At 36.1% G+C, this 18,408-nt stretch overlaps 1 protein-coding gene across 3 annotated transcripts in view; it reads right to left on the bottom strand.

Annotated features, from left to right (window-relative positions):
• Nucleotides 1-18,408, bottom strand: part of CLSTN2 (calsyntenin 2) — a 348,562-nt gene that overhangs the window by 167,296 nt on the left and 162,858 nt on the right. Inside the window, exon 1 of one of the 3 annotated variants that reach the window (XM_038183936.2) lies at nt 1,035-1,178. The exons of the other annotated variants lie outside the window; for them this stretch is intronic. The gene's annotated coding sequence lies outside the window, so the exon portion shown is untranslated. Of the gene's footprint in view, nt 1-1,034; nt 1,179-18,408 lie in introns of those variants that run through there. 3 annotated transcript variants of the gene reach the window in all.

The following is an 18,408-nucleotide window of genomic DNA, read 5'->3' as shown; positions in this document are numbered from 1 at the left end:
AAATTACATTAAAATTTTTATGACCATTTTAAATGATTCTCCCTCCTTCTCCAATTAAACATGAAAGCATTTAAAATCCACCATACAGCTCTTCTCCTTAAAGTATGTTCATCTATAACCTAAGGCTGGCAAGACGAAGAAAAGCTTGCAGAAATTTCAGTTATAACATATTTCCCTTTGAAGCAATTCAAAGGTTCAGATATAGTACTTCATCCATTTTAATAACAGCTTTAGGAAACTGAAGCAAAAGTAAAAAAAAAAAAAAAAAAAAAAAAAAAAAAAAAAAGCTTTTAAAACTTTCTTATATCCCACAAAATGTTCCTATTACACAGCTTTTTCCCCCCATGGAAGACCCCTTCTCACCTTGATAAACACAAGATTATGGAGAAAAAAAAAACACTAGGAAAAAAAAAAAAAAGAAAAAAAAAAAAGACATTCACCCCTCTTTCACTATTTGACTCTCTTTGTGTGGAGCATATTACTACTCGCTAGCTTCTCATCTTCTGAGGAGAACACTATTCTCTCATTCTTATAACAAGGTAAGATCTATGTTCAAATAAAAATCCCCAAAACACAATGGCAGTTTTCCTTGCATTCTTAACACTGCAGAGACGATCTAGAAAGTGAGCACATTAAGGGACAGGCTTGGAGGAAATGCTGAGGACCAACACTCACCCCAATTTTTAACTTCACACACAGCTACCATAGTTTGTGCTTTTCAGCTCCCTGCAGAACGACATGTACAGCTCTCTCCTCTCTTCCCCCAGACCAGCCTCCCCAGCATACTCACAGCCTGGCCAAACAGAAAAGCCCACAGGCATGAGCAGTAGGCACAAAGCAAGGTGTGAGGTGCCCCAGCACTCAGAGAGGACACCTCACCTCCTGCCACAAAACGGAGCTGGTGATACCCCAGGGCTCTGTGAGGCAGCCACAGCCACCCTGCACTCAGAGCCCTGCTCCTACCCACTCCCCAGCTCTCCTCCTAGCCCCCCGTCGCCAAGAAGAAAAACTCTAAAAAACACATGAAGACTCACCTGAACTGAACGTGGTACACTAAAAGTCAGGTTCCAACAATGCTCCAGGCAGCTACGCTGCTGTGAGGGTAAGGAGATGCTCCAGCAAGCACAGCTGGCCTCAGGAGGGCCCAGGTGGCCGAGACACCACTGCTGGCTGCAGCCACTCAGCTGACACTCACCTGCAGTTGATACTACTGCACCCAAAACCCTCCCCTGAAGATTTTTTGTGGCACTTATTTATTTCCACCAGAAAATAAAAAATAAAAAAAAAATACCAGAACACTTCACAGTGGTCAGTCACAAATGACAGGTGAGATGCATATTAAGTAAGTCTTCCTTTATAGTCAACTTAATTAGCATAAATGCTCTTTTTGCTTCATTTGCTACGGCAATGCTTTACAGAAAAGCCACAAGTAATGGTTCTTCAGAGAAGAGAGCTAACACCCTGCCCACCTGGAAATGGCAGCAGGGTTTAGATTCACTTCCTCCACTCTCCTCCCCCCCAAAATTAATAGGAATTAAGAACTCACTACTCACATTTTGCAATAAATATGTTGATAGCATTAAATAGGAGGCTAAACTGTCCTACAAAGGTTTTAACAGCCCCAGGTGCACAGTGTGAGCGAAGTACTATGTGCCCCAATCTCTTCAGCTCTGCCAGCAGGAAGCCAGCACTGAGGGCTGATCCCCACAGCCACACATCTTTGGTTTACTCTGGTAAGAGCCAGGTATATCTAATTGCTTCCAAAAGGGATACACACTGAGTTTTATTTTATTTTCAGAACTGCCGTGTATGTACAAATATAGCGATTTTATTCAGGCTTCTCAGAAAAGACCTTTAAGCACATTTCTAACTACTCTCTAACTCACCACTCAGTGAAATATGCTGGGTGAGATGGAAAACACAGGGAGATCACAGCTGGAATGCATTTTATGTCATCACAGCAACAGTTTACTAAACTCAGCTGAAACAGGTGTGCAGTTGGGTATTTTTAGCCAAGATTGGATGGTTGGCTGACCAAAGCAGGGCTATTTCTACCTAAATGATCATAAAAATGTGTGTTTTTTCTTATATATCTATTCTTGCAGGGCACTTGCCCTCCTGCTCAGAGACTATGTGTTAGGTTGTTACTTGGTACTTTTGGCACAGGATACTTTCTGCAGTGCTTCCACAACAAATTCCTTAGAACTTGTATGTTTTAATACAGTTACAATCACCTCAAGAAAGGTGAGGGAAAGGATCCTCAACTGAGTATACAAGCTACCTGTAGCCAATACCAGTATGTTTGCAGGACAGAATCTTACTTCCTCAGAGGTTAAAGCAGTACCTAAAGGTTTGTTTCTCCTAAGCCCCCCTTAGTGTGCTAGTCTGAATGCACCAAGAGAAAATCAGGAAAGGTAATAATTCCCCCCACTCCAAATACTCAGTCACACTCTGACAATCTGTTGGTTTTATACAGATATAATGTCCACCTCTCACCACAACTCTGTATTTAATGATATTTTAGGTAGGGTAAACTCCTACCTTTGTCTTCATTATATACATGGGCCAAATTAATTTAACTTGAGTGCAAAGTGAAGAAAAGACCTCTAAAATATATATACTGTCATTTAGAGGACAACTAAAGCAGCACAGAAAGGCAGATGATTTCAACAAACTGCCTACAGGCCAGCCAGTTTTGGCATATATGAAGAAACATACCTCAGTCTCCGATAGAGCTTAGTATACTTTTGCCTACTGCTCACCCAATTTCCCAGGAATGATTCATCCCAAACTCAGATATGACCTACTGAGGAAAAAAGAACACCTTTTGGATGTAGCCTTTCACAGTTGACAACTCTGTAAAGGTAAATACCACTTATTTAGAGATACTCCTTCTTCACAAATCCTGATGCGAAGATTAGATAGCTTTCTGCTTTCCTCCTTTGCAACTTCCATGTTTCAGAATGGAATAGCTGATAAGACAATGTTAGCAATCATTTAAAAGTATTATTTTATTACATCAGTGACCAGAGAAGTTAGGTGCTTAGAGTTCTAGGTAAAATAAAGTTTTCCTACTAAAAATGTTCAGTGACAACTTTACATATTTGGAAAACAAAAAAAAAAAAACAAAACACGCAGAACAAACAAACATACACAAAGAGGGTTAAAGGTCAGCAAGACGGCTTCTTAAAAGCAACATAAAAAACTCTGCAGGCAGACCAGTAACTAACTCCCCAGTGCACGCTTTCAAATACAAGACCACGCAGAACCTGAATAAAACACAATGATCTGTTGGAGTTTAGCCTTGCTATCTGACATTAAAATTATATGATTCTTTGTCAACAGTCATTATTTTCATGTTCTAGGTGATACGAGAATGCTCCAATTCTTAGTTAGAATAAATAATTGATACTACTCTGTAAATCTCTCTAATCTCTTTGCAGCATCACAATAACTATCATGAGACATCCTGCTCTCTTTCACATAGGAAGCCTAGAATGTATGTGAGCTTTGGTTCTCTAAAGCACATTTAAATTCAGAGGGGAGGAATATGCCGGAGTGTGGCTGCCTTTATGATCTGACAGGCACCTCCAGTCCAGGAAATTGCAGAAAAGATTTGACAGAAATTAATCAACCTTAAGCTGTTAACACAGTACTTTTGTGACTCGATTGCTCTCTTTCAGTCCAGCACTGAATCAGGTTTATGTCCCTAGCTTGGTCTAATGAATATGGGCTAACATACACTCCCAATTAAACTGGAAAAGCCAACAGGAAAGAATATTGATTTTATTTTAACCCTTGCTCTAAACCATTTACAGAGGAGTAAGGCCATGCTCCACACACGCCCCAAACTTTGCCTTTTCAAATTCTACGCATCTAAATGAATGCACTGGGGACTGTGGCAGCTATACAATAGGGATCAGACCACACAAGCACATTTGACTTCTTTAGGATTTTTCACAGCCCTCTGCTTAAGGGCTTCCTCCTTTTCTCCTCTATTTTGTTGAGGAAAGAAGTAAGTATCATTGGGTACTATGTGGAACAGGATTCTGCAGTATCTAGCTAAAGATTCCTGCCTTTCCCTGCACTCACGACCCAGAATAAACACTGTCATTATTTTTTATTTGGTTTAGGCAACAAAGCTCATATCCTTTAACTGCTAAAGAGACTGAGAAAAAACATGCTTCAAATCAGTTTCCAAAAGACAGTAGAGCTGCTATAACACCACTTCAAAAGGTCTGGCTAACCTTTTGTAGCATTAGCTAAATTTGGATTTGCTCTCACGATTTAAGAACTTTTCAGTTTGATGTCTTTTCAACACGCCATTGGTAGAAATAAGCTGTTATAAAGACAAAGGCTGAATTTTTCAAAACTATACAGGAACCTGGACTCCATTTTTTAAAAACTGCTCACTCGTAGGAGCAAAATTCTCCCTGAAGTCAAGGGGAGCTGTAATTCATTTAGACACCTCTGGCTATCTTACAAACTCATTCAAATTAAAACGAGTGAAATTTCATTTAAATCCACAAGGCTTTGTAATTTTCATACTAAAATATGACAAAGATTACTTATTTTCTCTGACATGAGGCTTCTTGGTTGTGCTATGGTCAGTTTACAAATTGTGCCAAGAAACATAACCTAAGATGGCACAAATACTTAAAACTTCCAGTTTTTAAGTATTCAAACTGCTATTTATTTTGAGTAGGTTACTTGACCTTTTCATTATTTAGGAAGTGCAATACATATTTTATAATATTATTTCCATTAAAAAGTTTTAGGAAATGAAAGCATAAATTATGCCTGGTTTGGAAAAAGCTGTGTTTTTTTTTTTTTTTTAAGGGAATTTGTCTGTTGGTCATAGGCTCCAAGGAGGCCTTCATGACCAATGTTGCTGGGATTTCCTGTGCTGTTACCTGTTACCTAATAAACAGTGTTGCAGCCTAGAAACTATGACTTGTTCTTGTGGTTGTTCTTTGGAAGAAATATAGTATCACCACAACTGGGGAAAAAAAATACTTTTTTTTTTTTTTTTTTTAATATTTTTAAGTCTTATAAGTCCACTGTACAAGGGGAGAGTTAGCCAGGTTTTACAAAATATTATCATTCCATCTCCTTATTCTATTCAGCAATAAAGTAATTAAGCCCTTTTTGGTACTTCAGTCTATATCCTAAAGCATGTTTCACGCATATTCACTGGGGTGTGGGACCTCTGAACATAGTGAATAGCTTATCCTAAAAATCTCTTTCATGTAAAAAATACACCTAGTACTATTGTCAGCTTAAAGACACTTCACAAAACTCCAGTTTTTCTGCTGATACTATTGTTGAAATGTATGACTGCATATAAACAGAAGATAATTTAGCTGCAACGTAAATCCTAATTCATGACCTATACGAAGATATCCTAGCACCCATGTCAGAGTATTAATACCTCCTAAATGACCTCATTGTTGGAGTTCGTGCAGCATTTTCTGTTTCATTTCTTCATTTCCACGAAGGTCCAATAGAAAGCATGTCAGCCCAAACAAGAATATAGTATGGCAATAGTCAATGAGATCTTGAGAGACAGGCAGGAATCTTTTTCCATTCTGTTGAATAAATGAAATGTGTGTTTGGTTGTTTTTTTTTTTTTTTTGCATCTCAGCTCATAATGGTATTCATGTTTTAACTCTTCCCTCAATAATCTTCACTTCACCATTTAATTCTGTTTTCTTCTTGATTCTTTTCTTTCTGCAACATCTGTAATTTACAGTCTTTCACCCCCAAAGCAAAAGTTCTTTGTCTGTCTCCCCTTTTCTGGCAGGTCTAGTATTAGAAAGCATAAGCAAATGGGAAGGATCATAATGACAACAACAGGCAGATGATTTATCCTTAAGATTATATGCCAAAACGTGTAACAAAATGTACGACACAATCTCTGTGTTAATGTTTTAGTGAGCTCAAATGTCACATTAGAAAAATTATGACAGGTGATAACTGATAGTATTAGAATGGTGATAAAATTAACTGTTTATGGGATGAGATTATACTTTAAAGGTTACAGAAGACGAAAAATGTGATTCAAAGAAGATAACCAAACCGTCTGGGACCAGTCAACACAACAGAATTCACCACAGCAATATTCACTAAAAAACAAGGAGTCCTACATCAGGTATTGTGGCAAGCAGGCAGGTGAGACTGTGGTGGTTTTACCTTGCAAGGCAGCTGAACCGCTCTCTCATTCACCTCCACAGAAGAGGGGAAGAATCACAGAATCATAAAGGTTGGAAGAGACCTTCAAGATCATCTGGTTCAACCATCATTCTGCTACAAATGTCACCCACTAAACCATGTCCCTAAGCACCAGGTCCAACCTTACCTTGAATACCCCTAGAAGAAGAAAAGGAAAGAAACAACTCACAGGTTGAGATAAGAATAATTTAATTAAATGAAAAATAATTAAGGGAAAATTATTACTAATTAAATAATTTAACTAAAGGGAAAAGGAAAAAGGGAAAATAAAAAGGCAAAGGCTGTGTGGAAGCATAGAGGAAAGAAATTACTCTCTACTTCCCACCAATGAGCAATGTTTGACTACGTCCTTGAAGCAGGGTCTCAATGCATGTAGCCATTTTTCAGGAGGACAGTCTCCTAAAAACCTGGCTGCTCCTTTTTGGTCTTTTAGGCTCAGATTTTCTTCATTTTTATTACTATCTTTACCTCTAAACACTGTACTCAATGCAAAATAAGAGGAAAATATATAGGTTAGACTTAAGTGTTAGGCATCTTCGCCTCTGAAAGTATACAGAGACCACCCCCAAAAGGAAATCTTTTAATGCTTCAAATAGAGCTGAACCGACCAATACCTCCAAAAATCCTGCACTGAATCTGAAGTGGGAAATAGGAAGCTTTCACCCCCTGAATATTATATTGCAGGTGTCTGGCCTTTGTCCCCTGATTTTCTGGTAATTCCTAACAAAGGATTCGTTGTTCTGTAAACCTAACTAAATGAACACTTAACTGGAGAGCAGCTGGAGAGTATTTTCAGAAGCTTTACTTCAGAAAAATAATCATCTCCACAAGAAAGAACAGAACACCAAGCAGAGTAATTGCAATGTACATGAATGATGCCATGTTCTACTTCTTCAAATCTCTGAAGCCCAAGCTTATACTTCTATCAAAGAAGTTAGATCGTGAAGAGGAACATCTTATAGGCTTGAAAGCACCATGTTTGTAAGTCTAGCTCACATTTCTAACATCAGACTATTACCAGATTCAAAACTTTATCCTCTGTGAGATTTATCAGATCCCTGGGAAGAGAACTGAGATTTCCCCCCTTTGCAGCATAGCAAAATATTTTCCTAAAGTCACAAGGAAATCCCCCACCTAAACAGTAAGTTGTCAATGCCCTAAGAGCTGTTACCACTTGAGTCTGCATGGCACACAAGCAGGATAGCTTCCACCAGAAGTCTGTAATGTTTAATATAGTACTATCATCCTCAACATGTGCACAGGAACGCAACATAGAAGATTAACAGAATCTCTAGCTTTTCTTTCCTTTTCTCTCTCTCTCTCTTTTTTTTTTTTCCTCTTTTTCTTTCCCTCCCTTTTAAATGAGGCTATGAAAATGAGACTGGCACTGAGCCAGTGATCTGAAGGGCTAGCCAGGAAAATGAGGCAACTGGATGGAATAGAAGACAGTGACAGTTGTGCTCATGTTCAGCCTTCAGTTTGCAGAGCCAAGTGGCTTGAGCCCCTTATAGCCTTTAGAGGCAACAAGGAGTGTGAGATAACCCTTCCCTGCATTTATTGGACATTTGGTTCACTCCATTCTAGACCAAGATTGCATTTCAGGACATCAACAGCGTGTAGAGGGCTACATTTAAGCTTTAGTCTCCACACTGCATTGTAGTATAAATGGCCTCCTGGGCTTGTAGAAATGGTGCATGGTACGATTACCACACAAAATATATTTTAAGAAAGAAATAAAAGACCTGATAGTTAATAGTGATCTGAAAACAGAACAGAGAAGGGTAGTTATGTGTTCATTGATTTAATTTTCAGCTACCTTAAAAATAATTAACTTAAAATTGAACATCATATAACCCACAAACATAAGTGATGCAACTTATTTCTGGGACTCTAAAATGTTTCTGCTCAATAAAGAAAGGCTGATATGACTCATTTCTGTAATACACAGTATTTCATCCTTTTTGCTACTTTGATTTTAAGTACTCTTATTTTGGTATTTGGTGCTCACTACCCAGCTTAATATAAAGTCAAACTCCAGAAATATGGTTGAACCCATCAACCTTCTTGTTTTTATTTTTCTTAATATCTGAATTGAAAATTAATTAAATTCTGATTATATTAATTTAATGATTTCATAAAAGGGGATTAATTGTTTCTCAGATTAATCTCCACTGAACTCATTTGCTGCCACATCACCAAGGCTTCAAGAGTTCATAAAAGCAGCTGGAAGTCCTTTGTAAACAATAGCTGTTCATAATAAGACCACATTAAGCTATTTCCCTAAATTAGGAAGCAGGAAATAATTTTAATGATAAAAGTTACAATTTAAACAAAAACTGTAATGCCAGCAGTTTCTCTATCAGGGATCTCTTTCATCTAGTTTCTGTTCCTACAGTCTATCTACCATATTAAGGAGAATCCTGATGTTCAAGAGATGCAATATGAAAATGCAAGGCTTAGCAGAAATGAAGAGAGAATTAAAAAAAAAAAAAAGTTGCTATCCTAAAAAAAATAGATTGCAGAGAACTAGCTCTCAAAAACAATTGCAATACAGCATTCTAGTGATGAAATAAATTCAAGATAAACAGAATATAAAACAATTGCAATCACTGCCATTTATTCTTCTTAAAAAATTGTTTTGTTTTTAACCTCTATTCACTGATAAAACAGCTTTAATAAAAAAGAACAGTAAATCAAGGGTTGAGGCTGGCTACATAGCATCAAACATTTAATTGTAGCAATACTGTAAAATATATCTATGTTTCAGTGACTGTATAAATGTATCCACAACATATAAAAGTCATGAGAAACAAAAATTCGTGAGAGCACACACCAGTGCATGATACTTCTGTGATGGGTGGGTTGCTTGTGTATCTGCTGCAAAGCTTGCTGAGACTAGTCCCCATTTTGTCATGATTCCCCTGCTTTCTTACCAAAATCCTGTTATTTATTTGTTAATTAGTGATGAGAAGGATACAAATTAAATGACAGTATTTATTCTCAGGAGTTTACAAACTAAAAAGCTAACTAAACTTAAGTTATTGGAATAAAAATACATAGAAAACAATTAGTATAGTTGTTAAATACTAAAAGCTTTACATTCTTCATGTATTATGAATGGTTTTGAAGCACTTTTCATCAGGGGGCAGTAATCATCAGAATCTCATTACTCAGGCAGTCACCATCCTGATTACTATCATCCAACAATTTACGAAATCAGAAATTAACATTTAGTGAACCACTACCATGTAAGTGGGAACCCTCAGGGAAACTACCTATATTTACAATATACAGAAGATATTTTTCTTGTATAAAATATGCAATGGTTCTGAGCCATGGGTTTATAATGCATTACAATTTATAACCAATTGGGTTGGATGGCAGCTGCCGGAAAGATTAGACAGTTGCATAATCATAAGGAAAATCTTATCAGCTCCCCAACTAGTATGAAGTAATATCAGGAAGAGTTTAAGAAAAAAAAATAACGTAAAGGATAAGATATCGTAACAGAACAGTAAGTAAAAAGATCAGAGAAGACTGATGGTATCCTGAAAGACTGCTGATCTGAATCTGAAAGATTCTGCCCCCAGGGAATGGTTTTTAGGGTTTTCCCACTGCACCAGGGATTACTTGCTGTTGTCCTTACTAAGCAAGGCTTACGCTTATCTCTGTTTTTAAGTCACTCAGTTTTTAAGTCACTCAGTTTTTAAGTCACTTTCTGCTATTCTTTAGAGCTCTAACTGCTCTGTAACTGTTTTCTTTCTAAAAGTAACTTAGTGCAACGTCCAGCTAGCCCTTACGCAGCAGTCTTCTAGGGTAATTCTCTTTTTCTGTCACCCATCACCATTTACATATGTTTCAACTCTGTTAAGAAAATAGATACTGAAGTAAATGTACAGTATCACTTAAGAAGTTATCTAATCAAATGCAGTTATGCAAATGCCACTCTCTGAAGTCAACATAATTTGAATAATAGGTCTTAATTGCCAAGTTAAGGACAACATCCTTGTTACAAAGCCTGTAGTCTATAGTCTCATTACTGCCCATCCTGGAATAGAAAACCTAGCTACTTGCCAGCCTGACAGAATCAGACATTTCTCTGTTACTCACCAAATCTCAGGACACATACAAAAGAGGTTAGTCTCATCCACTATCAGTGAAGAGCTTTTCAAAAACACCAAATTTTAACTTCCACCTAGAACCAAACCAGACTTCAACAGTTACTAGTTTCCAAAGGAGCTGACTGAAATGCAGACTGATATTGGGAGAAAGATTTCAGAATTATCGTGTCCTAGAAATTTAGCAAGGTGTTTCTCCATATTGTCTGACTTATTCACTGACAAATTCATCTTATCAGATCAAAGTTGTAAAATTTGATATATTTTGTCATCAAATGATGGACGGTATGAGGACCATGAGGCAGTTACACTCTAGTCCTTGCTCAAATTAAGAGAGAATAAAGAATAGCTTGGAATTCAGGTAGACATATACATGTAAACGTCCTAATGTCAGGTTAAGTTCTCTGACACCCATATCAGCAGAAATCCCTGTATTTACATGAAGCAACATTTTAAATTGTGCAATAAGGGAAAATACACTGAACTTTTCTGTGCTTTCTCTGCAATGACACTTTGTAAAATAATTCTCATGGATTGCCTTTTCCATGCTTATGGACAGTGCTATAACCCAGTGCCTTCTTTTTGGAAGAATTACTGTTCTACCCCTCAGAGGAAAACCATTCACAGCCTAAACAAAATGTGGAGATGTGGTGGACCAACAAAAACAGCATCTTTCAAATAGGATACCAAGAAGTTTCCACAGCTGAAAGACATAAAAATAAAGATGTTTTAAAATTCTGACACTTCAAAAATCAGCCCAGTGAAGCTGATACACTCAGTTACATGGAGCACTAAGAGCATGTCACACGGATGTTTTGTTCTGCCAGAAGTCCTCCTCTGAATACCTTTAAAAACAGCCTTTTCACACGTAATCTTCCTCAGAAAAAATTATTTAAAAATGTGTGAAGTCTTGAACCTACACATCAAACCACATTGAATACTTTGAGTGGCTCTGTGTGCATAGGAGTATCAAATAATGGGCAAGGCTGGGAGTAACTCAAGTTCAAGTAGTCAGAAGCTCCTAACAAATCACTGCTTTACATGAAAGACAGCACAGGAATTTGATAATTTACCATCCTGAAATCAGCTGATTTCCAATCATACACAAGTTAGATAAGTTTTACAGCAAGAACGAGCAATATTATCCCCATGAACCATTTCAGCAGAATGCCTGCCGCTCCTTCAGGACATGATTTGTACACACCTCTCAGTGAAGTTTCTAATTAAATAAAGATTGATGTAATCAAGAATGCCTGATTGGCCATGTTTGTTTGTTTCCCAAAAGAGAAATATGTCCTCTATTACAGGTAAAAGAATCTGATGTGATTTTGGGGGGGGGTCAGCTTGGTGTTCTGCATTAGCACTAAGAAAGAGATGCAAGACTATATGGAAATTATCATTTCTAGAGAGCATTTTATTCTGTGAACAATTCATTAAATTGAAGAACTACTTATATTAGGTTGTATTCATCAATAAGAGTAACACCCTACAGTGGTGCTACTCATAATGGTAGTGGTAATTCTCTCCTGTTTTTGACTTCCCTACACTCACAACTTTATTTAAAAGAAAAATGTGAAGGAGGATTTATGTTGCTGTTTGCCCAGAGCTCAAGCTGCCAAGCAATTCCTAGTTTATGTAGCTGTTGAAACAATACTTAACCTGAAAGAATAATATAAAAATTTGAATGTATTGGATTTTATTTTCCAACAACATACCATTTTTATAGGTTACAATGTAGCAGATTATCTTAATCCATTTGTGACCACATATGCAATCAGAATATCTTTTTATTGCAAACACAAGTATTTCAAGCATTTTTACAAAAACAGCTACAAAATCAAAACCTTTATTTAACTGGAAGGGGGAAAATGATTTTTCTATGGGTGCAGGAAACTTCCTCACCTAGAATTATTCTTACTAGGTATGACAAATTCATCAATAGTAGGTCCAGACCTGCACGGTTGCAACTAAATGCTGCAACCTAAAAATTATTTTCACATCACTAAAACATATCTAGAGTGTGTTCATATCAATATTGCAGCTTTCATTTCTTAAAGGCTCACCATCTTTATCTCACCACAGATCACCATCTTTATTTCATACCGTGAGGCACTTATTACTGAGTACTGACAAAGTAGATTTATAATGCTTATTACTTTTTTCACATCTCATTCATATACTCACGTACAAATAAGCAGTGATACTGATTACTTAATGAAAGCACTTAAGTGAATGTTCAGAACTATCCTACAGAGTCAAGAGCCTTAAATATACATAATTTCACAAGAATGTACTTATTTGTAAATCCATCTATACTACTTTGTATATTCAATAATTAAATTAAGATTATGAACCAGTAATGCCAAATTGCTATGTCAAATTTATAACAAGAATTAATATGCATATTTAAAAACAAATACTTCCTGCAAACATTTTATTAAGCAAATAATCACACAAAGAGCAAATGCTAAGAATACCCGCAGAATCAAGTTCAAGTTAAGTTGAACTTACTTCATTCTTTATGCTTAAGAAGGTGAAGTTCAGACTATATACAGGTATAGTCTGTTGACTATTTATGTTGCTTTTCTTTAAGAAGTTCTAAACCACAAACATACATATTAGTACCACCTACATTTAATGATTCTTCTCTTCAGTACATTTCAAGCAGCAACTAACTCAACCTTGCCAAAGCTCTAAAAGTTCTATGACTAGGAAATTACAAAGATTTAAGTACAAAAATTAAGAAATACTATCTTAGGCTTGATTTTTATTTTTAATTCTAGCAAACTGATTCCAATCTATTCTGAATATTTATATAGATGCGCAAGTTTAAAGATACAGAGCGATCAGCCTACAATAAAGTAGAGACATGAGATGTCTGTAGTTTCAACTAAGATATCGGAATACATAAATAAAATAAAAAAAGAAGAAGAAGAAGAAATGGATGTTTAAAGCTTCTATTCTGCTTTAAGGCTTTCATTTTTCTATATATTAGCCATTTATTTCTAGCAGCATTACATTTATTAAGGATATTCATATTCTGCTCCTTATTTAAATTAAGAATAAAGCTTAATCATATTGCACTTTGATTAATATTTCTCAGGCTTTATTCTGTTGATTATTGTTTTCCTATTTCGGCAGCTTGACAAATATTGCCATGTATATTTAAGGAAAAAAAATCAACTAAATGAGCTTTTTTTCCCTTCAAGAACTAATTATGGTTATATGCTTGCTCCCTGCAAATCTTAGCCATAAATGGAAACATTGCATTTATCAAAAAATAAAAATAAATGTTGGCACTAGGAATTGTAAAATATTTAGATATCACGGTAGAATGAATAAGATGTTAGCTCTGTCTTTTAATAACACAGATTATCTATTAAAAGTGCATTTGATAGTACAGCTCTTTTTTTCTCTTCTCCTAATGTGAAAAAAAGCTGAGAAACAACAACAAAAAAATCCTAGAATATTGCTAAGTTGAAAACCATGTATAATTCAGCACCTACATTGATTTTTAATTTTTATAATGTCTGGCAAAATATTTTGTGGTTCTGAATACTAAGGGAGATAAAGAATATTACAAACAAAATTATTGATTTTATGTGCAGAGAGAAAGGACAAAATAGTTGACAGAAACCAGATCCTTGAATCAGTGGTAGCAATAGAAACACCTTGAACACTAGAGATTTGCATCTAAGTCTACAGGATTGGTCGAGGAAATGAAAAAGAAAAAAAAAAAAAAAGTGAGGAACTTGAGAAACGTTTGACCACAAAAGGGAACACAGAGCCCCTTTAAGACTTTAAATAGAGGAAGGATTGAAACAAGGTGCCACTCACCAGTAGATCTTGCTGCATTCTCCTATCTTATTCCAGTGAACTACCTTATAACTATATACATACATATATTTCTCTCTGCAAAGTAGTTGTGAATGCCTCTTACACTGCCTCACTTTGCAGAAGTCAGTTGTCTCTAGTACAGTAACATTTTCTCTCATACCAAGGACAAAGGGGATACTCAGTCTGAAAGATGTAAGGGATAATATTCCAAAAATGCTGCCATTAGGCTTGGTAGGAAAACTAGCACAAAAACACCCAAACAAAATGCTTTACAGTTGGTATCAACACCAAGAAAGAATCCTGCAGAAAGAACCAAGACTGACATTGCATTCACACTGTGAAAACACAGCATTTCTTTGGCACTGTAATAAAGATGCCCTCCTTACAGTCGCTTATTCTGTAACATCAGCCAAACCACCACAGAACTATCCTTGTGTATTTATCAAGGACTATTCTATTCACAAGTAACCCTACACAATAAATTGCTGCTTAATGTGGCCTAACAAGTCTACTGGAATCTGTAATTAAAAAAAAAAAAAAAAAAAGTTAAAGCTTTATTATGGGAGGTAAATATACTCTCTTCTCCCCTGTCCTCCTAAATTTCATAACTTTGAATACGTGCTTGTTCTCAGTTCCTTAGTTACTTTTGTACTGGAGTCATTCATTTATACCCAAAGCTATTCTTGAACAGATATGACAAGTCTTTAGCAGCAGCAACAGATCTCTCTCATTTTTTTCCAGTGACCTAGGCATTTTGTGAGGTGTCTGATGTCCAAGCTAACATACTTCTGTATATCGTCTCTCTGGGAAGACCTGTGTTCTATCTTTTGCAGTATAGCTTGCAGATGAGTGTGCTAAGTTCAAAATTTGTTAAACCTCACTACATACCAGCAATGAACTACAAAACCAGGATACCTAGTTGGATTAAGAGCATCCAAGATCTCCGTGCCACGTGGGTGCCATTCATCTTGACGCAAATCCCAACCCAGACTCTCTTGGATATTACCACTGGTTTCAGCAGATGGTTACCCATTCAGAAGAATCAGTCATGGTGTTAACAGAGAAGAAAATAGCACTGAATTTGCAAAGAACATATTTATTTCTCTTTTACTACTACTTTTGCTCATTCTCAGTTGCATTGGAGATACTGTTCTCTTATCATTGATAAAGATTAGCTGTTTTGATGCAGCCGTAGATTTATTTTGCTATCACTGGATTTTATTTGATATTCCATTTTTCAGTTGTTCAAGTGCTAGCAATTAGGAAGATAAGGCCTGTCAGGAAAGGACCCACATTTGCTGAGTACAGGAAGAAGGTTATGCATTAGAAATATACCATTTTTACAGAGGAGATTGGAAAAAAGCCAACTTGCTGCTGTCTTCATTTCACTAGAAGAAATGACAACTAGATCCAGGGTTTGGGTTGTTATTACCAGAGCAGTAGGTTCAAATAGCTCTTTAATATTTTATTTTGTATGTATAATTTCAAAGCTATCACCCTTTTTAATATTTGCTGTTGTAACAGTCATCTATTTGCTGCAATAACACAGCCACAACCATAAAACAGAAGATGCAGAGCTCTTCCAGCAAAACTGGAGAGGCAGAGGATGAGGTTGGGATTTTTCCTCAGATTAAATGTTTAGTTGTTTATAATTCTCTGTAGTAGTTGGGTTGGTCAGATTTCCCCAACAACACTATTTTGTATAATACTCCCCTTAATCAAAAGTGAGCATTGACATTTTATTTTTTAAATTTGCTAATGTTCTAAAACAAAATCTGTTCTGTCCCAGAAGAAAGAACTAAAATCTGATTTCCCATGTCCTGTGGGCTCTATTTCCTCTAAAGGACAGTTACACATACATACGCTGGGTCAAAGAAGAAATTACAAGAATTTATAGTTTTTAGATTAGAGCAAGATAAAATGAGCATATGAGAAAATTGGCTGACAGATGAGTTGTGAGGTACAAAAATAAGCAAGCAGACCATGGCCTTCCTAAGTCAATTCAAGTTTTTGTTGACAACTAATGGGAAGAGAGGGAAGGCTCTCCTCTTTCACTCCTTTTCTAAGTTGTTTCCATTGTCGTCAGCAAAAAAGCATGTAATGCCTTAAGTGCAGAATACTAAAATATTAATTCCTTTGCCCTAGTTTCATGCTCTGTGCACCATCCTGAAGTGTGATAAGTTACTTATTTTGGTAGCCTGATAAAAAATTGATTGATTCTGATCAGTGCAAACCTCTTAAAAAGCCTATTTTTACTCAAGTATAAACTTAAAAGCCAGCACAACAAAGGTGTAAAAAAAAAAAAGTTTTCATAAGTTATATGGAATAGTAGCATATGAAGACTACCTCTGAGTAAGTATACGAATGCTGCATTCACAAAACTACCTGAAACATACAACATCTATTCCCTTTTGTGTATTCAGACTTCTACTTCATAAAGTTTACCTACTGACTTATCAACCTGAAAAAATAATTAAAAATTAAGATCAGCACAGTTTTTCAGTGCCTTAAATTATTTCCCATTCCTTTTGGGAACGACTCAGTTTTCACTTATTTATTCAAAGCTAGAATTTCATTCATAAAGCTGCTTTCACTTCTCTTCTGTTTGGATTTTTGCATCTTGATTATAGGAATATCTTCAAATTCTCACACTTTCTTAATAAAATTAAGCCAAAATAATTTAAAAGTTATGATTTATTTATCATACCGACAAGTCGGTATCCAAGATAACTTTTGTATGTCATGACACACCGAATAAACAGATTACACACAGACTGTAGGAGAACAGTAATTATAACTTTTCTACTGTGCTTTCACATGTAATACAAAAACTACAGTTTCCAGTAAGCAGTGTCTTCCTATTTGTATCTTGTAGATTGAAGTGTAAGACTATTTCATTTTCTATACTATTTTCAACACTTACATCAGCTGAGTGTTCAGCCCTACACCCAACAGCCCTCAGTGACAACAGCAGCCTGCCATGCATGGTATATTCTATAGCAGCTCACCCCTAAAGGGGCTGGACGAAGATCACCATAACATTTTATAAAGGGCATTGAAAAGCTGACAGATGGCAACAGATGGGTCAAATCTGATTTGAAGAGAGACTTTTTAATCAAAAAATTTATACAAAGCTTAGGGGGCTTATTCTTTTTCACCACATATGATTTCTGCCTTTCATGATGCTGCTCCTAGTAAGGAGTTCCAAACACCAGCCAGTTTCTACAAATAAGACCAGCACTGTGCTTGCATAAATGGGCAAACATCCATGGAAGCCAACAGAGCTGCAAAATTTTCCCCTGTGGCCTTCATATACTCTACTCAGACACCACAGGAGTGAAGCAACAGGGAAAGGGCCCATCCGAAGCACAGCCCTCCTCCTCCTCCTCCTCCCCACCCCCCCCACCGTAGAAGTTTTGCTGTCCTAAAAACAAAGTTCTTGTCCAAAAGCACCTGGAAGTTGATATTGATTTACTTTCATCATTTCAATTCTAGCATACTCACTAATTACAGTGTTATATTTCATGTAATTTCTGTAGTCCAGATTCCTCATCAAATGTTAACTGTTCTTGTCTTCATTCATAACTTTTTTCATTAGTGCACCTGGAACGTCTCCAAGGCAAGCATCTCAGTAAGGAGCTCAAACCTTGTCAGAAATATCCATTAAATTTGTCAGACATACTAACAAATCAATCAGCCAACCAATAAGCCTTTCAAATATTTCATTTTTAGCAGCTGATTAAAGAGGGATCCACCCTGACTTTATTACAAAAAAAAAAAAACAAACACCTAAGCCTAAAATATTGTGGTTTTTAGTTGTATCTACTACTTCAGAATAACATGCACTTACATGTCTTTATAATGTGATAGAAATAAATTTAAATGTCTAAATTACATTTATTTAAATAAATTTAAGGAATTAAAATTTATTTAAAATAATGTACTAAATTGTAAAAGCAACTCTTACTGAGATGATTTCTATAATAGGCTGGTTATTGCTCCCATTCATCTATCCAAACTATTTCTCCTGTTGTTTTGAAACTTATTTAAAAAAGAAAACTATATATATTAGGATTTTTTTAAGTGAGTTAAAAATAAGAAATTGAAAACTCAATTCCCTCACATGTTCAAAGATAATATAAAGCTGTTTTGCAGTAGGCATATCACCATGTTAATTTCATGCCAATAAGCTAGAGCTACACTCAATCAAGTAGCTAAAAAG

The sequence above is a fragment of the Anas platyrhynchos genome, chromosome 9, assembly GCF_047663525.1.
Source record: "Anas platyrhynchos isolate ZD024472 breed Pekin duck chromosome 9, IASCAAS_PekinDuck_T2T, whole genome shotgun sequence".
NCBI classification, from domain to species: Eukaryota; Metazoa; Chordata; class Aves; order Anseriformes; family Anatidae; genus Anas; species Anas platyrhynchos.
Note: the sequence above shows the minus strand (reverse complement) of the source record. Positions and strands in the feature narration are given on the sequence as shown.